General features: G+C 43.4%; 1 protein-coding gene across 1 annotated transcript in view; it reads left to right on the top strand.

Moving 5' to 3' along the window:
* trim44 (tripartite motif containing 44) overlaps positions 1 to 20,991 on the top strand; it is a 244,035-nt gene that overhangs the window by 1,617 nt on the left and 221,427 nt on the right. The window lies entirely within an intron of this gene.

Raw genomic sequence — 20,991 nt, 5'->3', positions numbered from 1 at the left:
GACCTCAGTTAAATGTCTAATTTGAAGCACGGTGTCACCGTCACTGCACTGGCGCATTGGGATTTGCACTCCCAACATCTGGGAGCAACTGTGGGCGGCATGCTAATCCATCACAACATAGGAGTTTTGACAAAGAGGGGGAGACCATTAAGTCCTTTTTTCACTCAATAATAATAATAATAACAATTCTTTTACATTCGTATAGTGATTTTCTCACTACTCAAAGCGCCACTTCAGCTACCACCAATGTGCAACCTCTGCCCAGGTGATGCAATGGCAGCCATTCTTGTAGGTACGCTTATCACACTTGAGCTATTAGGTGGTGAAGTGGTGAGAGACAGACAGCCAATTAGAGACAGGGAATGTTTAGGGGGGGGCAACTGAGCCAGGAGATCAGGATACCCACAACTTTTTACAAAGGATGCCCAGGGATCTTTAATGACCACTTAGAGTCAGGACTTCAGTTTTATATCTCTCTATTATTAAAAAAAAAATCCTGGAGAGAAACAGTAGGGTGATGAGACATGATCTTCACGTTAAGATCACAGAAGACACTTAAAAGACCCGCAAGACTAGAGAGATTGGCCACAGAGCGTCTCGCGGGGACCTAAAGCATGAGACTTTGTGCCAAGAGATTGACCCTGCAGGACCGTCTCGCCATGACGTAGAGCATGAGATTCTTACAAGACACGTCATATTTACACATAAATAAGAGCGCGGGGAGCCACACAGTCAGTCGTGTAAAGGAGGCTTTGAGCAGACACAGATCAGGGCTCTCAGTGCATATAAAGTGTAGAAGGACAATACATTATAAATGAAACGTAGACGACTGAGTGAAGAAGAAAGCAACGTGGAGAAAAGAGACTCAAAAGCATTGGAGAGACAAAAAAGAAAAAGAAGAATCGAGGTGCAAATTCAGAAAATAAGGAAAGTAATAATCAGCCCGCAACAAGTGGAACTGAAAAAAAAAAAGCAGGTCCAGTTGGGCTCAGAATTAAAAGACAAAGTAGAACTTCATAAAGACGTTCACGGATGTTGGTGCTAAACACATGCAGAGCAGGTTAGAGATTAGGAAAGCAGTGGAATTCGAAAGGCTCAAAAAAAAAAAGTTGGTGTGATACACATGTGGAGAAAGTGAAAGAATATGAAAGTATAAAAAAAAGACAGTAAAGATCACAGGAGCGCAAACAAACGGAAATTATTACTCGAAAAATGGAAAATAATCACCACGGACCAGGTGTCATTGAAACAAAAGCAGAACAAAGCGAGGTCAGAAATAAAAGACAAAGAGTCGAAAACAAAGTCAAACATCATAAAGAGGTTAAAAAAACAATTGGGCCAAACACATGCAGAGCAGGTTAGAGAAAATGAAAAGTGGAATTCAAAAGACTCAAAAAGAAGGCGCAAAACACAAGAAGAGCAAGATACAGAATATGAAAGCAGAAAAATACGACAGCATCAAAAAAAGAAAGTAAAGATCACATTAGCGCAAAAAAAGAGAAATAACAAAAAGGCGAATAGAGATTGAATACATGGACACCGGTGATCTGTCAGAAGTATGGAAATATTGCAAGGCTTTGAAGTTTAAGTCAGAGAATTTCAAAAACGGAGTTTACCTCACATGCATTTATTGGTTACTTTGCAAAAAAAATGATTAACTGCGGATGGTGAAGATGGTGTTGTCTGTGCTGAAATTCCAAAGAGAGTCACCTGTCCTGAATTAGGGTACAAAGTCATCAAACACGTCTCATGGAGCTCATTTAAAAGATTCAGCACGTTGGGACTCCAAAGATTCTAAATATTGTTTTTACAGAAGTTCTGAAATTAAAGTGAAACTAATGAAATAGCAACAATTCAAAGAAAAAAAGAAATCTTAAAAGTGTGTATCCGGAAAAACAAAAATGGGGGTTGGCGACCGAAGCCCCCTAGTCTTATCTAAAGGACGGCACCATATTTCTAACAGTGTCTCTGTCACTGCACTGAGATCCACAGTCAGACTACAGGGTGAGCGCCCCCTGGTGGCCTCACCAACACCTTTTCCAGCAGTGGCCCAAGCTTTTCCCAGATGGTCTTCCTTCCACGTACTCGCCGGTCCCAGACATGCTTAGCTTCAGGTGGATGAGCTCTTCTGAAGTGCGTGTGGTATGGCAGCTGTCAAACATTGAGTGACAATTAACAAAAGAGAAACCTTACAACGTTAAAACCGAGGCTGTATTTTTTATCTAAAGGCCAGAAGAGAAAATAGTTTAATCAGACTGGAAATTTAAACACATTATATTACAATTTACATTTAGTCGGAGTTGGTAGATTTCTTCTGACTCCAGTAACCCAAAAGTTGTACTGCTCAAAAGTTGGGCTTTGAGTGTTCATGAGACGTAAAATCGACTTTGCATTTGCTGAATGTTTCACTTAAGAGTCAAGTTTGTCACAGGAGTTTCTCTTAAGAACAGCTTTAGATAAAAAGGAGACACGAGACCCAACTGAGGTTAAAGGGAGTCAGAATTGAGGACACTAATGATGTCAGCCATTTTGTGCCAGTACACTCGCCACACGTTAACGATTAGGTGGTGATGGGATGAGAGAGATAGATGGGGGTGATTAGGGGGTCTGGAATGATCAGGCCGTGGTGGGCAAATTAACCAGAGCATCAGGATACCAAACCCAGGGATCTTTTACGACTACAGAGAGCCAGGACCTAGGTTTAATTTGAAGCCTGGTGACATTTTTACAGCACGCTGTCCCCGTCACTGCACTGGTGTATTGTGATTTTCACTCCTAGCAGCTGGGGGCAACTGTGGACAGCATGGTAATCCATCACAACATAGTAATTTTGATAAAGAGGAGGAGACCATTAAGTCCTATTTTCACTAATCTGCTCAGTAATAATAATAATAATTCTTTCCATTCATATAGCGATTTTCTCACTACTCAAAGCGCCACTTCAGCCACCACCAATGTGCAGCATCTATCAGGATGATGCGACGGCAGACATTATTGTAGGTATGCTCATCGCACTTGAGCTATTAGGTGGTGAAGTTATTAGCGACAGGCAATGATTAGGGTTAATTTAACTAGGACATCAGGAGGGCCCAGAATGATCAGGCTGTGATGGGCAAATTAATCAGAATATCAGGATACCTGCTCCATCTTTACAAAGGATGCCCAGGGATCTTTAATGACCACAGATAGTCAGACACTCATCCAAAGGACGGCACCATATTTATAGCAGTGTCTCTGTCACTGCACTTGGATCCACATTCAGACTACTGGGTAAGTGCCCCCTGCTGGCCTCACCAACACCTTTTCCAGCAGCGACCCAAGCTTTTCCTAGATCACGGGTGCCGAACTCCGGTCCTGGATAGATAGATACTTTATTAATCCCAAGGGGAAATTCACATACTCCAGCAGCAGCATATTGATAAAAAAAAAATATTAAATTAAAGAGTAATAACAATGCATGTAAAAGCAGACAATAACTTTGTATAATGTTAACGTTTACCCCCCCGAGTCACATAGTGTAGGGTCTCCTCAGTCTGTCAGTGCAGCAGGATGGTGACAGCAGTCTGTCTCTGAAGCTGCTCCTCTGTCTGGAGATGATCCTGTTCAGTGGATGCAGTGGATTCTCCATGATTGACAGGAGTCTGCTCAGTGCCCGTCGCTCTGCCATGGATGTCAAACTGTCAGCTCCGTGCCTACAATAGAGCCTGCCTTCCTCACCAGTTTGACCAGGCATGAGATGTCCTTCTTCTTTATGCTGCCTCCCCAGCACACCACCGCGTAGAAGAGGGCGCTCGCCACAACCGTCTGGTAGAACATCTGCAGCATCTTATTGCAGATGTTGAAGGACGCCAGTCTTCTAATGAAGTATAGTCGGCTCTGTCCTTTCTTACACAGATCATCAGTATTGGCAGTCCAGTCCAATTCATCATCCAGCTGCACTCCCAGGTATTTATAGGTCTGTACCCTCTGCACAGTCACCTCTGATGATCAAGGGGTCCATGAGGGGCCTGGTCCTCCTAATATCCCCCACCAGCTCCTTGGTTTTGCTGGTGTTCAGTTGTAGGTGGTTTGAGTCGCACCATTTAACAACGTCCTTGATTAGGTTCCTATACTCCTCCTCCTGCCCACTCCTGATTCAGCCCACCATAGCAGTGTCGTCAGTGAAGTTTTGCACGTGGCAGGACTCCGAGTTGTATTGGAAGTCTGATGTATGTTGGCTGAACAGGACCGGAGAAAGTCCAGTCCCTTGCGACGCTCCTGTGCTGCTGACCACAATGTCAGACCTGCAGTTTCCGAGACGCACATACTGAGGTCTGTCTGTAAGATAGTCCACAATCCATGACACCAGGTATGAATCTACTCCCATCTCAGTCAGCTTGTCCCTAAGGAGCAGAGGTTGGATGGTGTTGAAGGTGCTAGAGAAGTCCAGAAACATAATGCTTACAGCACCACTGCTTCTGTCACAGTGGGAGAGGGATCGGTGTAGCATGTAGATGATGGCATCCTCCGCTTCCACCTTCTCCTGGTATGTGAAATGCAGTGGGTCGAGGGCATGGCAGACCTGTGGCCTCAGGTGGTGGAGCAGCAGCTGCTCCATGGTCTTCATCAGATGTGACGTCAGAGCAACAGGCCGGAAGTCATTCAGCTCACCATGACGTGGTACCTTTGGTACTGGGGTGATGCAAGATGTTTTCCAAAGCCTCGGGACTCTCCCCTGTTCCAGGCTCAGGTTGAAGATGCGCTGTAGAGAACTCCCCAATTCCAACTCACAGGCCTTCAGCAGTCGTGGCGATACTCCATCTGGACCCACTGCTTTGCTGGCACAAAGTCTCCTCAGCTCTCTGCTCACCTGGGCTGCTGTAATTGTGGGTGGAGATGTCTCACCTGTGCTGGTATCAGCAGAAGGATGGGTGGAGGATGCAGTACTCCGAGGTGAGAGTGGGTTAGGGTGGTCACCGGAATGTTCAAGCAAACTATAGAAAAAAAACAGATATAAATCCATTCAGGAGTTCTCTTGTGAAAAGCATATAGACAGACAGACAGACAGATGTTGGATTATCAATCTATCTATCTGTCTACTGTATAGGTGGATGTAGATATACTGTAAATAGATACAGATATTAAGCTTCATTTTAAACCCAAATTTCCTCCAGGGGACAAATAGAGTTCTATATATCTATCTAAACTTAATTCCAGGCCTATCAGTTAGGCTTACTTAACAAGAAGCCAGCCATCACGCACATCATGACCCTCAAGTCCACTTCCTGCTGCTGACTGATAAAATAAAGGAATTGTGGGATGAGCAAAGCCACCCAGCAACAGCATTAGTCAGACACATTTGAGCATCACATATTAGTTATATATTAATTGACTGAAAGTGTTTTCAGTTTTTAAAAGCAAAATTTATTCTGTGCTGGTGCTTTTATCACAGCATGCATACAGTCATTTGTGCTGATTACATTAGGAAAATCAGCAATGGCTGCAAATTGCCTTTTGATTTCCGCTTGCTCCTCCTGAGTGTAAGAAAGTTGAATGTGTCTGGGTAGCATCTTAATCACACCATCCCATATGGGTGTCATGACATGGCTCAGGGTTGGTAGTGAGATTCCTGACTGGTCAGTCAGTTCACGCTGAACATTGCCCATCGCCAAATATCCTGTGGTTGTGTGATGGTCCAGGTGGGCTTGTAATCGATTGATGTCTTTTTTTGGGTGGTTCTGAGAGGAGTGCATTAAAGTCATCTAGCCGACTGAAAACAAAGCGTGAACTCATTTATTAGCATATTGCAAAGTTATAAGGGGTCTAACATTTGTTCTATTTCTTAAGTGAAAAAATGCTGTCATAGTAATCTGATTAATATGAGATTTAAAATTAAGGTCCGAGTCAATAATTACCCCTAAATTCTTTACCTCTTAATTTTTAATTCTAATGCATTAAGTTTATTTCTATTAACCTAATTATATTAATTTATATTCACTAAAATATCTGTTTTCTCCTTATTTAGTTTGAGAAAATTGCTACTCATCCATTCAGAAACACAAGTAAGACATTGGGGTCAGTGAATCAAGAGAGTTGGGGTCATCAGGTGCTATTGATAAATACAGTTGTGTGTCGTCAGCATAGCTGTGGTAGCTCATGTTATGCCCCGAGATAATCTGACCTAACGGAAGCATGTAAATCGAAAAGAGCAGCGGACCCAGGATAGAGCCTTCTTAGTGAATATTTCTAATGGGGCTATTGACATGACATTTTCACCACACGTTGGTAACATGCCAAGTAATCCACATATACAAAGAAATCCAAACAAACGAGTCCATAAATGAAGTGATCTATGCTAATAAAAGGCAAAGCCCTCACTCACTCACTCATCACTAAGTCTCCAACTTCCCGTGTAGGTAGAAGGCTGAAATTTGGTAGCCTTATTCCTTACAGCTTACTTACAAAAGTTAAGCAGGTTTCATTTCGAAATTCTACACGTAACGGTCATAACGGTCGACAACATCCGCCATGTTGAACTTTTTTATTTACGGCCCCATCTTCATGAAATTTGGTAGGCGGCTTCCCTGCACTAACCAAAACCGATGTATGTACTTATTTTGGTGGTATGACGCCACTGTCGGCCACCATATTGAACTTTCCAACGTCACTAATTCTCCAACTTCCTGTGTAGGTAGAAGGCTGACCCCATCGTCACGAAATTTGGTAGGCGGCTTCCCTGCGCTAACCGAAACCGATGTATGTACTTATTTTGGTGGTATGACGCCACTGTTGGCCGCCATATTGAACTTTCCAACGTTACTAATTCTCCCACTTCCGGTGTAGGTAGAAGACTGACATTTGGCAGGCTCATTCCTTACAGCTTACTTACAAAAGTTGGGCAGGTTTCATTTCGAAATTCTACGTGTAACGGTCAACAATGTTCGCCACGTTAAACTTTCATATTTATGGTCCCATCTTCATGAAATTTGGTAGGCGGTTTCCTGTGCTAACCGAAACCAATGTATGTACTTATTTCGTTGGTATGACGCCACTGTCAGCCGCCATATTGAACTTTCCAACGGTCTTTGTTACTTACGGGCCCATCTTCAAGAAATTTGGTACGCGGGTTCCCAACGTTAACTGAATCCTACTTACGTACATATCTACATCCATAGCCTGCAGCTCGGTCACCGTGTGAGGTGGCGTTGGTCCCCCATCCCAACGCCCCACGCTGTTGGCTGCCTGCCTATATAAGGCCGTCCGTTGCTCCAGTCTCTACATTCCCTTCCTTGCTTCGCAACGGGAATTAACGTCTCCCTGCTGATAACTGCAGCTTTTTTATTTAATCCACGGCTTCTCCACTCTTTTATTGTTCATTTATTATGATTATAGTTATTGTGTAGGTATTTTAGACTTACTTTACATTGTTCAGGTGCCCATTTCCTTTATCATTCCAACCGTACCCCCATTAACATGTCTATCGAGGTGATCACCATCGATCAAAGAACTGTCACTTACCGAGTGGTTTCCATGCCCAGAGATGGCACCTGCCTTTTCCATTCTCTGTGTTACATATTGCACGGCCATATCAGGCTCACTCTTGATATCCGGAGGAAGATTCTGTCTTATGTATTGAATGACTGGGACAGGTTCAAGGTGTGGACTGATGACGGTACAGGAGATAATTAGACTACACAGGAGCACTAGAAGAGTGAAATGTTTAAGCCCTTCGCCTATGGATCTGCATGTGAGTTGATGGCTGCCGCTGAATTGTTCGGTTGTTGCTTTCAAGTGTACTGAAATGGCCAAATATTTTACACCTTTTGACAACCGCCAATGCCTCTTAAACATCTTATATTCACAGGTGACGCTTTCAGTAGTGGACACTTTGATGTTTATGAATGTTTAAACTCTCAAAAGCTGGATGTGATTTTATTGATGAAACCGGTTGTGTGCTTACAACGCTTGACAGATGCTGAATGTCTCTTCAGCATAAGTCCTACAAATACTGTCGTCATTGAAACAAACCATGAAACTCAAACCGATTATGACAGCAGCAATCCAAGCTGTGAGATTTGAGACAAGATTACTGTTCACATGGCAAACTGTACGTTACATGCTCAAGAGTAAGCTCAGCGCACAGCTTGGTCATATTACAACCGGAGGGCCGAACTCACAATGTGGTATACAAAGAGATCCTTAACAAATAATTATTGGTATATTTTCCCTCAGTTTAAAAAGGTTTAATTTTCTTCGTAATAAAAATTTTAAGGCAGCACTTCACCGCTGCGATGCGCGGGTATTTTGCTAGTGTGTTATAAAGTGGAATGACACAGGGAATAAGTATTGAACACGTGACGAAAAGGCCTGGAAAGCCAAATTGACGCCTGTCAATCCTGATAGCCCCCCATCAGTGCAAATGAATATCAGCTGCTTTAGTCCTAACTAATGGCCTGTCATTCTCAAGGGATCACACAAGAAGCATCTCATGATGGGTTGAAAAGCAACCCAAGCTCACTGGAACATTCAGAAGTTTAGAACTATGTCTGTCACCAATGCCATCAGTGTGTTTGTGAAGGTCTTGAGAGAGCTCTGTGCTTTTACCCATCATGAGATGCTTCTTGTGTGACACCTTGGTAATGATAGGCCATCAATTAGGACTAAAGCAGCGGATATTCATTGGCACTGACAGGGGCTAGCAGGATTGCTTTCTCAATACTGACACACTTCAGCAGCTTTTTGCACCTCCCTTTCTTCACGTGTTCAGTACTTATTCCCTGTGTTATTCCACTTTATTACGCATAACCTGATTTATGAACTTATTTGTTCTGATGGCTATGCCTGTCTGTGGAGAGATTGTCGACCTCATCTTTGAGAGGTTTACTTACCTCGGCAGTGACATTCATGTGACTCTTCATATGAAGTCAGTAGAGGGATTGAGAGAGCATGGAGGGGGTCATGAGGTCACTTTGAAGGGGTGTGTGGCGCTCCTGATATCAATGCAAAAGGACGAAGGTCCAAGTCTTTAAAGTCCTGGTGCCTCTTGTTTGTGAGACATGGACGATATCCAGTGACCTGAGATGAAGACTGAACTCCTTCATGTGTGTCTCTCCGGAAAATCCTTGGGTACCACTGGTTTGAGGCACATGACCTGCATTGTGAGGGAGTGTTAGTTACGGCACTACGGCCATGTGGTGCGTTTCCCCGAGGATGATCCAGCTCGTAGGATCCTCATTGTTGGGGGGCCCGAGTGGCTGGACCAGGCTAAGGGGTCGCCCACGTAACACCTGGCTGCGGTAGATAGAGGGGAGTGTGGGACTGGACCGCATGTCTGCCTGGCTGGGTTGCCAACTGGGATCCCGAGCTGTTTCGTCATGTGGTGGGTGCGGCAATGCGCTGTACCAGTACATGCTCCCCAACTTTACTTGACTTGTTCTGAGTTCTTTGTATGTGTGGATTACTTGGCTTGTTACCGACATCTGGTGAAAATTTCATGTCAATAGCCCCATTAGAAATATATTTGCTGCGAAAACCGTTGATGCGTTCAATGCTTATTTTCCCTGCTGTAAATAAAAGATGTGCGCCATGGTCTTTACAGAAAGCGGCCTTAACATTTCAGGGTCTGCAGCGAAGCAGCACTCTTGCCGTCTAGGGACAGCTTAGCAATTCGCTAAATAAAAACGTTTTGATGGACCGACTGGCCTCCTCTCGATTGTCAGATTTCTTATGTTCTACTTGTACGTTCTTATGACTAGAGCACTGCTTTTATTTTTTCTTGTGTCCCCATCTTGCCCTACTTAACGTCTTTGAGACCCACAATGACAGTCAGTCCATCTTTCCCCTTTGGAGAGTCGCCATCGACAGGGTTGCTTAACTCTTTGAGGGCTGAATGTTTTTCCAAAAAACAAAAAATTCTGCTAACAAAGCAGTGGTTTCACATGTAAATCAACACAAAATGTCTGTTGCTGTGTGCTGTGGCTGCTGTCGGCGCCTGCTTGTCATCTCTGGCAGCTATTCGGGGGCAGCTCGACGGCCAGAAGGAAGGCCGTGGCGGACCGGCTGCCTGGCTATCTTTGTGTGATGGCGGCAGTGGCAGTCTAATTCATGCCTCTTGTCATGGTAAGCGCCGGTATCCTCCTAGGCAAATGTTGCCCTTAACAGGCACATAAGCTACGTGAACATGTTCAGCACTACGATCTGCTAATGCTGGTACCTCAATTTCATTTTCGAGTCCAACAAATCAGAGTACAATTCAACGGTAACACACAAAATGTCACCCCCCGCGGAGCATTTTGCTTTGCACGTTCGCTTTGGTCTCTCACCAAATGTCGATGCCCCTTTAGAGGTTGTTTGCTCTTCGCTACTCATTCACACAAAGGCAATCAAAGTCAAATCAATGAAGCAAACTTTCCTTCTAGCAACGAGAGTCAAACTGAAAACGTATCAGCGAGTTTTGTCACCGTTTACGGCTGATTACCAACCTGTACTCCTTAATTTCGACAAACGTTGACATCCGCCCTTTAAAGTGTTAAATGACCTGCAGTGACCCATCGCGAGATTCTTCGCCAGCTGTGCACGACTCTTCTCTCATTGAATATGACAATGAGTCACATCTCGCTACGACTCAAAAGCAGGCCAACTTTGACCCATTAGATTAAGAAACTATGGGCCATGGCAACGATCTCAAAATCTAGTCCAAACCATGCGTCCAAGGGGTCAGTGGGCCGACATAGTTACCTTTCTTAAACAAAATTCCTCACTGTTAGGACCACACAAGGTGATTCCAAGATGGCTAATCAGGCTGTGGTCGAAAGTAAGGTACTGCGGGTCTATAAGCATACGTTTGATAGGTCACTGTGCTCTGTGCAAGTCCATCTTCTAAATTTGCTTTCTTCTGCTCACATGCCCAGCTGACACACAGCCAGATTAAGCACAGGGGTTCACCACACAGATCTGCCTACAAGCCGTAGGATGGGAGGCGGGCGGATTGGAACAACTGGACAGCGTGCAGTCAGACTGTGAGATGCTGTCACCGTGTGCTGTTTCTGTCTGTTAAGTCAGCATGGAATTGTATCCTTCGTTGAAGTACCATTGCCTTGTTTGGAATTGCATGTTCATCTGAAGGGGATCCTGCACGTGAAGAAAGAGCATTGCGCGCTACACCTTTGAAGCCAACAAATGGATGGAAGACCTCAGCGTCTGTTCCTGAGAATGCTTTCCACTTCTGCAATGATGACACCGACAGACTCTATTCCACTCCAGGACCGGGTCTTGTCACTGCCTTCATTCGTCATTGTACTTTCTGCAGTGTAAGGCCAGGTTTCTTCTTCACGTGACGCCTGCTCAAGCGGATGCTCTTGATACGTAAACGTTTTACTGTTCATACTTGCATGCGTACTTTACGGAAATCTGGAGGAATCCACAAGGTGGCAGTGCGAGATATTATCACGGTGAGAACAGGTTCGGCTTCGCTGTGTCGTGAATTACCTGGAACAGCCATTCAATTCCGATGACACCCTACCGCAATATCTCTGAAAAGGATATTTAATACTTGAATCCATCAATCCAGGGATGTGTCCATTCCAGCAAGCATTGGGCACGAGGCAGAAACAATCCTTGGATGGGTTTGGGTTCATCACTCATCGCAAGGTGAATACAAGTACTTACATACACACTGGAGTCATTTTCGTGTCACCAAATCTGCATCTCTTTGGATGGAAACTGAAAACCACTGTGGAAACCCAGCAGGAAAACATGGAGACTCCAGCGACGTGACTCCCTGCGAGACAGCAGTGCTACTGCTCTGCCACCGTGCCACCTCCATGTGTGTAATTATTATCAGTATTCATTATTTAAATTAAATTAACCATTTATCTATAAAATGTGACAGACATACTTTATTGCATTTCATCATGAAAGTGATATCAAGTATAAATTTTAGGATTGTAAATGTGCAGAGAGTTGGCATATCATACATTTAATGTGTTCAGTGTGGCGATCTACTGTTGTCAGGTCAGGAGGAAGCCCCAGAAAAAAAGAGGGCACAGAAGATGGTATGCGAGACTTTTAAAGCGTATCGTGTCATTATGATCAGGAATATGGGACACTTGAATATAAAAGCACCACAAATGCACGTGTGTGTCGGCATTTTGCTTCACCACATCAAACCGTTCATCAAACATCAAATCGCGCACATCGATCTCGTAGGATCATCATAGCAGCTTTCTGTCACATGTAGCACACTGCGCCCCCCCCCACCCGACTTTTTGCTGGTATTGCAACTCACGCACGTGTCACGTTAATCTCAGAGGACGCGTCAAATGAACGCTAGGAACGCGTGGCTGCCATGATGAGTGCACGTATGTGTTCTGAGCGTGAAGTATAAACGAGCCCTAAGGTGATGTTAAACAAAGTTAAGTTATTTCTCCTACGTGATTTCTTACCGCCGTGTCATCTTTTATGTTACTAGAGGGCTTCGCCCGCTGCTCATTTCGCTCGCCAACCCCTGTTTTTGTATGTCCAGATACACACTTGACATATTTTTTTTTTTAGTTGTTGCTACTTCATTAGTTTCGCTTTTATTTCAGAACTTCTGTAAAAACAATATTTGGAATCTTTGGAGTCCCAACGTGCTGAATCATTTTAATGAGGTCAGTGAGACGCGTATTTAATGACTTTGTACCCTAATTCAGGACAGGTGACTCTCTTTGTAATTTCAGCACAGACAACACGATCTTCATCATCAGCAGTTAATCATTTTTGTTGCAAAGTAACCAATAAAAGCATGTGAGGTAAACTCCGTTTTTTTTAATTCTCTGACTTAAACTTCAAAGCCTTACAATATTTCCATATCACCTGTGTCCATATATTTGGTCTCTATTCGCCTTTTCGTTATTTTTCCGAGTAATAATTTCTATTTTTTTGCACTAATGTGATCTTTACTTTCTTTGTTTTGACACTGTCGTTTTTTTTCTGCTTTCATATTCTGTCTCGTGCTCTGTTTGTGTTTCGCTCCTACGTTTTTTTTGAGTCATTCCACTTTTCATTTTCTCTAACCTGCTCTGCATTTGTTTGGCCCCCTTTGTTTTTTAACCTCTTAATGACGTTTGACTTTGTTTTCTACCCTTTGTCTTTTATTTCTGATCGCTTTGTCCTGCTTTTTTTTTCAATGACATCTGGTCCGTGGTGATTATTTTCCCTTTTTCGAGTAATAATTTCTGTTTGTTTGCGCTCCTGCGATCTTTACTTTCTTTTTTTTTTTTATATTTTCAAATTTTCCTACTTTCATATTCTTTAACTTTCTCCACATGTGTATCGCGCCTTTTTGTTTTTTTTTGAGCCTTTTGAATTCCACTGCTTTCATAATCTGTAACCTGCTCTGCATGTGTATAGCGCCAACGTCCCTATCGGACCTACTTTTTTTTGTTTCAGTTCCACATGTTCCGAGCTAATAATTACTTTATTTTCTGAATTTGCACCTCGATTATTCTTTTTCTTTTTTGTCTCTCCAGCGCTTTTCAGTCTCTTTTCTCCGCGCTGCTTTCTTCTTCGCTTAGTCGTCTACGTTTCATTTATAACGTATTATCCTTATGCACTTTATATGCGCTGAGAGCCCTGATCTGTGTCTGCTCAAAGCCTCCTTTACACTATTGAGTGTGTTGCTGCCCGCGCTCTTATTTATGTGCAAGTATGGCATGTCTTGCAAGAACCTCATGTTCTACGTCATCGTGAGACGGTCCTGCAGTGTCAATCTTTTGGCACAAAGTCTCATGTCTAAGGTCCCCGCGAGACGCTTTGTGGCCAGTCTCTTTAGTCTCACGGGTCTTTTAAGTGTCTTCCGTTATCTGAACGTGAAGATCACGTCTTGTCGCCCTACTGCTTCTCTCCAGGATTTTTTTTTCTATAATAGAGAGATATCTATATAGATTTGGGTTAAGTAACATGCCACAATCACAAACGAACTCATTCCCAGGGAATGAGTGCCCCATAGTGGACACAAGGTTCCAAAACAACTATTGGGGTGTCAAGCCGATCGTCCCCGTTTAATTGCAGTCCTAATATTAAACACATAAGGTCGCTATGTGCGTCTTCATTACAAATAACTGTAAACCAATTCATTCGAGATGTTCTGGTAACAATTCTAAGGAACACGGAACTTTGTCCTTCAGCTCAGTCGAGTCAAAACTGATTGTTTCTCTGTGGCAGCGGTGAGCTGATTTAAAGCTGGAAGACTTGGAGGGGCAGAATCAATTGCCCTCGCCAGGGATCTTCTCACCATTGCGGATAACAAAAAAAGAGGAGAAGGTTCGCTTGAGCGCCCCCACTCTGCCCTGGGTGGCATTGCCTGAATTAGACAATCCCAGCGGGTGATCCACAGACACACATGCTTGACAAGGTGTACTCTGCCCGTCTGTCTTACACATGATAATATCTTTTACTTCTACTCTGCTCGTGTTTGTTTGTAGTGATGGCACCTTCTCTTTGGACCCTTCTTCAAACTTAGAGCCTTATCTCCTGTCCAGACCAGCTTTGTCTTCATGTTTGGCTCTTTTTTCCCCCTTGTTTTAAATTCAAGCGCTGACCCATGACAGTGGCTTTGGCGACCCGTTAATTCCATGTGGCAGGTGACACACGCAGCGTTTGCTGTATTCATTCTCTCCGTGAGCCTGCTGTTAACACCATCTTCACTTTATTATGGATCACTGGCTTTGAAATGCAAATTCAGTGATGTTAGGATTGAATGTCAGCGCCATAACGTCCAACAGACTTGACTTCCTGCTGGGCAGAACTGAGTATCAAGTGATGCAAACACGGAGAGGATACACCGGCTGAACTGGTGAGAAGAGTACAGTCGTGGGCAAAAGTTTGGAGAATGAGCCGAGTGTTGGTTTTCACAAAGCGTGCTGCTTCAGTGTTTTCAGATCTTCCTGTCAGACGTTTCTCTGGTGTACTGAAGTAGAATGACAAGCAGTTCAGAAGTTTCAAAGGCTTTTATTGACAATGACATGAAGTTTACGTGCAGAGTTGGCCCTTCTTTCTTTTTCAAGACCTCTGTGATTCACCCTAGCAGGATGTCAATCAACTTCTGGGCCAAATCCTGACTCATGGCAGCCGCCCATTCTTGCATAATCAATGCTTGGAGTTTGTCAGAATTGGTGGTTTTTTGTTTGTCCACACGCCTCTTGAAGATTGACCACAAGTTCTCAATGGGATTAATAATGTCTGGGGAGTTTCCTGGCCAAGGACTTCAAATTTTGATGTTTTGGGCGGCACGGTGGCACAGTTGGTAGCGCTGCTGCCTTGCAGTAAGGAGACCCGGGTTTGCTTCCCACCTCTTCCCTGCATGGAGTCTGCATGTTCTCTCCGTGTCTGCGTGGGTTTCCTCCCACAGTCCAAAGACATGCAGGTTAGGTGCATTGGCGATCCTAAATTGTCTCTAATGTGTGCCCTGAGGTGGGCTGGCGCCCTGCCCGGGGTTTGTTCTTGCCTTGTGTCCTGTGTTGGCTTTGATTGGCTCTAGCAGACCCCCGTGACCCTGTGTTAGGATATAGCAGGTTGGAAAATGACTGACTGACTGTTCCCTGAGCCATTCGGTTCTCACTTTTGCCTTATGACCCGGTGCTCCATCATGTTGGTCACCAAACTGTTCTTGGATGGTTGGGAGAAGTTGCTCTCAGAGGATGTTTTTGTTCCATGAGGAATGAAATATGAAACAAGCCGACAGATGACCAGCTAAACTGGAACGTCACACTACAGCCAGTTTCTCTCCAACCAGTTTCTTAATGAGAAGGCAATTCTTGCTGTTAATTAAAGCCATTATTGAATATCAGGACTTGTTGCTGCTCTCAGACTGTTAATTTTCTGTCTTTTTTTTTACTAAGACCACCATCAAGATGTTTTGGTGACCTGAGCTGTCCAACATGACCAAGACCTTCACCTTTCTATATTTTCATTTCATTTTTTGTTTTTATTATTGTTTGGCTGCTCATTAAGGAAAAGGAAACAACTAAGGGGGTCAGAGTCACGATAATTAAAATGAAGGCAAAACAATTGAATCTGCAGCAAAAACGGCTCACTGATTAAGAAGATGGTTAGAATGAAACCCTGCAGCCACTGCGGCCCACCAGGACTGGAGTTGGACACCCCTGTCTTAGAGAGTTCTTTCACTCTCTGCATGGTGAAGACACACACTTCAAACCAAACTAAATATCTGAATGAGTTTAAATAATAGGACGGGCTCACACGAGGTTCTCTCTGATCATTGGCACCGGAGGTAGTGGTAAACGGACCGGTGGATTTACTATCGTACTCTTCTTTATTTATTTATCTGGTTTAGTACAATGATATATACTGTATACCCTGCTGTTCTTTCTTGAACTCTGTGAAGTGTTTTGAGCATGGGAAAGGCGCTATATAAATAAAATGTATTATTATTATTATTATCCATCCTGCTATATCCTAAAACAGGCTTCACGGGGGTCTGCTGGAGCCAATCCCAGCCAACTCAGGTCGCAAGGCAGGAAACAAACCTCGGGCAGGGCGCCAGCCCACCTCAGGGCACACACACACACACACACACACAAGGGACAATTTAGAATCAGCAATGTACCTCACCTGCATGTCTTTGGACTGTGGGAGGAAACCCACGCAGACACGGGTAGAACATGCAAACTCCACGCAGGGAGGACCCGGAAAGTGAACCCACAGGTCTCCTAACTGTGAGGCAGCAGCACTACTACTGCGCCACCGTATCACTATTATTAAAATTTATATTGTTTATTTAAATTATACAGTGGACTACAAAATGTAAATGTTGCTTGACGTTTGTTATGTTACATTTAACTATAAATACTGTGTAAACGAAGATTAAATCTTGATTTTTCCAAATATGTTAAAATAGAATAAAAAGCATTTCATCTGGTCCACTTGCTCTTTCACATCGCTGTAAAATAAAGTTTATCTATCTATCTATCTATCTATCTATCTATCTATCTATCTATCTATCTATCTATCTATCTATCTATCTATCTAAAATGAAGATCAATCTGCTGCTCTGCGCTAAGGCGGTGCGATGCCTTAAAAGTTCACATGGCCCTGTTAGATGAACGATGCCAGTGTTCTGCAAGTTCACACCTCACAAGGACTCGCTCAAAGTTCAGTTCACACCGATTAAAATGAATACGTTCACGTTCATAGTTCACCATTTCAGTTTTGAACTAGCTCATGTTCAGTTCATTTTGTATTTTTTAAGGAGTGAGAATAAATGACCCATGAGTAATTTTTTCAGTTTTGCATGCCTTACAGTGGTGTGAAAAACTATTTGCCCCCTTTCTGATTTCTTATTCATTTGCATGTTTGTCACACAAAATGTTTCTGATCATCAAACACATTTAACCATTAGTCAAATATAACACAAGTAAACACAAAATGCAGTTTTTAAAATGATGGTTTTATTATTTAGGGAGAAAAAATCCAAACCTACATGGCCCTGTGTGAAAAAGTAATTGCCCCCTGAACCTAATAACTGGTTGGGCCACCCTTAGCAGCAATAACTGCAATCAAGCGTTTGCAATAACTTGCAATGAGTCTTTTACAGCGCTCTGGAGGAATTTTGGCCCACTCATCTTTGCAGAATTGTTGTAATTCAGCTTTATTTGAGGGTTTTCTAGCATGAAGCGCCTTTTTAAGGTCATGCAGGTCATAGCATCTCAATTGGATTCAGGTCAGGACTGTGACTAGGCCACTCCAAAGTCTTCATTTTGTTTTTCTTCAGCCATTCAGAGGTGGATTTGCTGGTGTGTTTTGGGTCATTGTCCTGTTGCAGCACCCAAGATCGCTTCAGCTTGAGTTGACGAACAGATGGCCGGACATTCTCCTTCAGGATTTTTGGTAGACAGTAGAATTCATGGTTCCATCTATCACAGCAAGCCTTCCAGGTCCTGAAGCAGCAAAACAACCCCAGACCATCACACTACCACCACCATATTTTACTGTTGGTATGATGTTCTTTTCTGAAATGCTGTGTTCCTTTTACGCCAGATGTAACGGACATTTGCCTTCCAAAAGTTCAACTTTTGTCTCATCAGTCCACAAGGTATTTTCCCAAAAGTCTTGGCAATCATTGAGATGTTTCTTAGCAAAATTGAGACGAGCCCTAATGTTCTTTTGCTTAACAGTGGTTTGCGTCTTGGAAATCTGCCATGCAGGCCGTTTTTGCCCAGTCTCTTTCTTATGGTGGAGTCGTGAACACTGACCTTAATTGAGGCAAGTGAGGCCTGCAGTTCTTTAGACGTTGTCCTGGGGTCTTTGTGACCTCTCGGATGAGTCGCCTCTGCGCCTTGGGGTAATTTTGGTCGGCCGCCACTCCTGGGAAGGTTCACCACTGTTCCATGTTTTTGCCATTTGTGGATAATGGCTCTCACTGTGGTTCGCTGGAGTCCCAAAGCTTTAGAAATGGCTTTATAACCTTTACCAGACTGATAGATCTCAATGACTTCTGTTCTCATTTGTTCCTGAATTTCTTTGGATCTTGGCATGATGTCTAGCTTTTGAGGTGCTTTTGGTCAACTTCTCTGTGTCAGGCAGCTCCTATTTAAGGGATTTCTTGATTGAAACAGGTGTGGCAGTAATCAGGAAATTGAACTCAGGTGTGATACACCACAGTTAGGTGATTTGTGAACAAGCGGGCAATTACTTTTTCACACAGGGCCATGTAGGTTTGGATTTTGTTTCTCCCTAAATAATAAAAACCATCATTTAAAAACTGCATTTTGTGTTTACTTGTGTTATATTTGACTAATGGTTAAATGTGTTTGATGATCAGAAACATGTTGTGTGACAAACATGCAAAAGAATAAGAAATCAGGAAGGGGGCACATAGTTTTTCACACCACTGTATATTAGTCTATTATCAATCAATCAATCAACATTTATTTATATAGCACATATTCATACAAAAAAATGTAGCTCAAAGTGCTTTAGAAAATGAATAGAAAAATAGAAGACACAATAAAAAATAAACATAAGTCAACATTAATTAACATAGAATAAGTAAAGTCCGATGGCCAGGGTGGACAGAAAAAACAAAAAAAAAAACTTCAAAGGCTGGAGAAAAAAAATAAAATCTGCAGGGGTTCCAGACCACGAGACCACCCAGTCCCCTCTGGACAATCTACCTAACATAAGTCAAACAGTCCTCTTTGGATTTAGGGTTTTCATGGAAGGACCTGATGATGATGGTCACGTAGACTTCTGGCTTTCAGTCCATCAATGTTGGAGCATCATGAAGCTTTGAGTAGGTGGAGGTGGCGCAGGCCACCACTACAAAGAAACCGGAAAAAGAAACAGAAGAGAGAGTTGGGGTCAGTACGGATTTTAGAGCCACCATGAATAGTTATTATGATGAATTGAACATACAGAGTATCAGGATTAAGTTAAAGTGAAGTTATGAGAAGGCCATGTTACAGTAATGTGTTGTCAGCAGTGTTTTAAAGTGCTCTACTGTATCAGCCTGTTGAATTCCTATTGGCAGGCTATTCCAGATTTGAGGTGCATAGCAGCAGAAGGCCGCCTGCCCGCCTCACCACTTCTTTTAAGTTTTGTTCTTGGAATTCTAAGGAGACACTCATTTGAGGATCTGAGGTTACGATTTGGAATATAACGTGTCAGGCATTCTGATATATAAGATGGAGCAGATTATTTAAGGCTTTATAAACCATAAGCAGTATTTTAAAGTCAATCCTGAATGACACAGGCAACCAGTGTAGTGACATCAAAACTGGAGAAATGTGTTCGGATTTTCTTTTCCCACTTAGGATTCTATTACAGTGTTCTTGAATAAAATACAATAATTTAGATTTTTTTTTATTTAAAAACACTTTATTGAGTTATATCCAGCAATGAACACGTAGAACCATATATGCTGATATCCTCTCGGTCAAAAAAGAAATTAAACAGATGCGAGTATCCATACAAATGACCGCTGTTTCCAACTGTGTGACACAAATGGTGACGGCTGAACCAGCATGTAGGTGAACTAACTTTTTACTCTGCTGGTGAAAATTTGCCTCACATATTACATATCCAACGGGGAAAAATATAACGTGGCCTCGCGAAGTCCAACGTTTTCCTAAAAGCGAAAGCGGAGCTTCACCGCGTGCTCGTGTCAGTTGGGGTACAGCTTAAGCACAAGCAGGCAGATACAAACAGTGCCGATCTGATTTAATATTTTTTTCTGAATACAAGTAAATGGCAGAAGATTCGTATGAAATAAATCCATCCATCCGTTATCCAACCTGCTATATCATAACTACAGGGTCACAGGGGGTCTGCTGGAGCCAGTCTCAGCCAACACAGGGCGCAAGGCAGGAAACAAACCCCAGGCATGGCGCAGGGCACACACACACACAAACACGGACAATTTAGAATCGCCAGTGCACCTAACCTGCATGTCTTTGGACTGTGGGAGGAAACCCACGCAGACACGAGGAGAACATGCGTACTTCACGCAGGGAGGACCCGGGAAGCGAACCTAGGTTTCCTAACTGGGTCTCCTAACTGCGCCACCGTGCCACCCAATGAAATAAATATTCATAAATATCCAGTTATCTGAATACCGTAATCGGATTCGGCTCCACCCCAACATTACAGGGTAAGGCAAAAGGTTTAATCTGAACCTAAGGCAGATCCAGAGTGTCACCTAAAACTGAACAAGCTCACGTTCAAGTTCTTCACTTTGTGGCGGACACCCCTCTGGCAGAGTACCTGGGGGAACGGCCATGGGAGGCCAGTTACTTCCCCCCCTGAACACTTGGTGGCAGCCCCTCGGGTTGCATCGGGGCCACAGTCGTGGAACACCAGAGCTCATCCCTGTTGGGCTCTGTGGCCACCGCCAGGGGGAGCTGCACAGCTTAACGAGCCCATCTGGGAGGGAACGCAGCCACACCCGGAAGTGCAGCCTGAATTAGGCTAATTATCACCTGAAGTACTTCTGTGTGGACTATGAAAGGAGCC

Source organism: Polypterus senegalus, chromosome 1, assembly GCF_016835505.1.
Source record: "Polypterus senegalus isolate Bchr_013 chromosome 1, ASM1683550v1, whole genome shotgun sequence".
Lineage (NCBI taxonomy): Eukaryota > Metazoa > Chordata > Cladistia > Polypteriformes > Polypteridae > Polypterus > Polypterus senegalus.
Note: the sequence above shows the minus strand (reverse complement) of the source record. Positions and strands in the feature narration are given on the sequence as shown.